Source organism: Coptis chinensis, chromosome 4 (genome assembly GCF_015680905.1).
Source record: "Coptis chinensis isolate HL-2020 chromosome 4, ASM1568090v1, whole genome shotgun sequence".
NCBI lineage: Eukaryota > Viridiplantae > Streptophyta > Magnoliopsida > Ranunculales > Ranunculaceae > Coptis > Coptis chinensis.
The window spans coordinates 20886139-20888829 of NC_141459.1; the positions used below are offsets into that span (position 1 = coordinate 20886139).

The window sequence follows — 2691 nt, forward strand, 5'->3', positions numbered from 1 at the left end:
GAGATTTTAAAAAATAATTCACTTATCTTAAAACAGGTTATACATATCATGGGTTGATGACCAGACCCATTAGACCCGAGAACTATATGGGACCTATATGGGTTATAGTTACAAGAGACCTATATGGGAATGAGAAGCCTGCAGAGATATTTAACGGGAGTTGGGCAGCTGAGTTGTTATTTTTTACTGTCCCTCAAGAAAAATCTGATAATGGTGGTGGAACAAACATAGATAGAACAGTCGGTGCTAAAGGAAAGTGGAAGATGCAGGGCCGTGGGAGGACAAAAGGAGGATACACTCAAGTTCAAAAGTTGCATGTTGCTTCTGTATCGTCCCACTACCAGATATGAGCGTGCATACTACTGATGTACATGTTGATATGTTTTCCAATCCAGACTATCTGGTTATTCCCTTCTCAGGAAGAAGAGCCCAAATCTCCGTATGATAATAACAATGACAACGACTTTGGTTTAAAACGAGTTTAGGACGACACAATTAGAATCAGAACTGGAACTACAAAAAGAAAAAAGGAGGATGTTAACATAGCAGAATTACTGAAATTATTTGAACTGCTACAAGAAGAGAAAGATATTAATTTAGAATCAATAGACATTCTTAGTGAAGAGCCAAAGTCTCAAATCGATGAGGATAATCAAATGGATCATCATGATATTCCAGCTCAAACTAATTGGGTCCCTTATAATGAGAAAGACATGGAACGGACTTACACAAATCTTGACAACTCTAAGTTCTTAGAGGAACTAGAATCTATTGTGGGTACTGGTAAGTATGATGAGTTGCAAGTAGATAATCCGTTTTGTAAATCATTCTATTGCAGTATTTGGAGCCGACCTAGGAACACATATGCTATTATGCAAGACTTTAAAGTTTATACTTCTGATGTGGGACAATGTCCCGTGGGGCATGACTAGAGCCTAAATACTGCCCAACACATAGATTTTGATTTAGCGGGTAAGATGAAAGGCGTGGTTGCTTCCATGGACTGGCCAGAGATACCCAAAAACAAAAGTTTGGTCTCGGTAACACCATGCCAAGGATTGATCCAAGAACTTTACTCATAGGTTGAAGTTGGGAATCAAGCAATTTAAACGGCTGCTAGTGTGTCTGTTCAGGCATAATGTTAATTGTAAGTGTGCTCACCCAAATTATATATGTTTACACTATTCGGTAAGTTTTGTTTGAAACGTGCATCTTGCTAGTGTAGTTAAAGTAGTAGCAACTTGTAGTAAATTAATGTATTTCTGAGAAAAGAAATGTACATAAGAAAATGTATATATAAATGTTTTTGAAAATTAGAACACAAAGATATTGATTGTTGAGTAAGTAAATTTCTTTCATGCTTTGATGTTGGTAGCAACTAGCAACAAATACGTTTCATTCGTACATAGTATCTAATTTCTACTATATACCCAACTAAAGATCTTGATGTCTGCTTTCTGATTATTGCAATTTGACTTCTTAAGTTCCTGGGATTTTCAAAAGAGAACATGGAATGGTAAACCTGTAGTTGGCTGTTAAACAATTGCTCCTTATAATGTCAGGTAGCAATGCAATAAATGTTACATCAACTCCATATAGGTAAAATGTTACTAAACTTTAAAGGCCTGATGTCAAGCCTGGAGGGTTCTGGAAAAATCTTGGGATCTATTTTCACCTTCACTTCGATGGATCTAAACAGAAAAAAAAAAGAATGTGTTGGCTGACTGCTCTTGTGGTGGTAGAGTTCAGTCAGCCTCTCGCAAGATTAGTTTTGACAGAATGAGGTAGAGGAAGTTGGAAGTATATCTTGTATGCGACTGTGTTTACTCCATCCTTTTTTGTTTTTGGTGGTTTTTTCTATTTTTGTTTCTTCTGTTATGGTTTCCTAATGTTTTCTCCCCCACAGGAATTTAATAAGAAATCAAATTCTTTGTACACTATACTGCGATGTAGCAGGCTTGTTGGTAGTCAACAAGCCCCCTTCTTGAGAAGGTTTCTCTTGCGCCTCAACTTCAATTCCTTCTTTGAGGTAAAACTTTATATTGTATGTGCTTCATGATATTTCTAGTTTCATTGGTCAAATCAATACAACTAATGGACCCTTCATCTTATCAAACAGAGGAGTACTGAATGTTGTCAGATCACGCCCTACCCTTCCAGACCTGCACTAGTGATTAGTATGTAATAGTTGCAATGTTGCATTCCATTAGATGCAAAGTGCGCTGATGTGGATTGGCCAGCCATATGTAAGAAAGCTTCTGCCAATAAATTGATGAATGATAATGTGCTTGAAAAATGGCTTGACTGGGTCTTGGATCTAGAGTGTCTAGTAGCTAGCTTGCGTGCTTGGTAAACAGTGGGCGAGGCGAAAAGTACTTGAGCCATCATGGAGGGACTTCTACGGGTGTTCAAAGCTTGTATTTGGAAGTTGGTAAATGGTGAACGAGGCGGATAGTACTTGAGCCATCATGGAGGGACTTCTACGTGTGTTTGAAGCTTGCATTTGGAAGTTTCCTTCTGGGGACTTCGGTATCTGCGGGTGCAAAGATTTGTGTATTATTATTCTTGAATTCTGGCCGTTTTGTGTGTGGCTTTTGATTTCAGCTCTCTTAGCAAGAAAATTTTTGTTGTAAATGTATCATTGTTTCCTAATGGGCTAATGGTAGTGCAATCTTATCTTTGGCTTATAAG

General features: G+C 37.8%; 1 long non-coding RNA gene across 1 annotated transcript; it reads left to right on the forward strand.

The window, feature by feature from the left end:
* The first annotated feature begins 1153 nt into the window (after window positions 1-1153).
* Window positions 1154-2691, forward strand: LOC147502527 (uncharacterized). The gene is made up of 2 exons (XR_015220014.1): window positions 1154-2029; window positions 2120-2691. It is a non-coding gene; the product is annotated as an uncharacterized LOC147502527 (long non-coding RNA).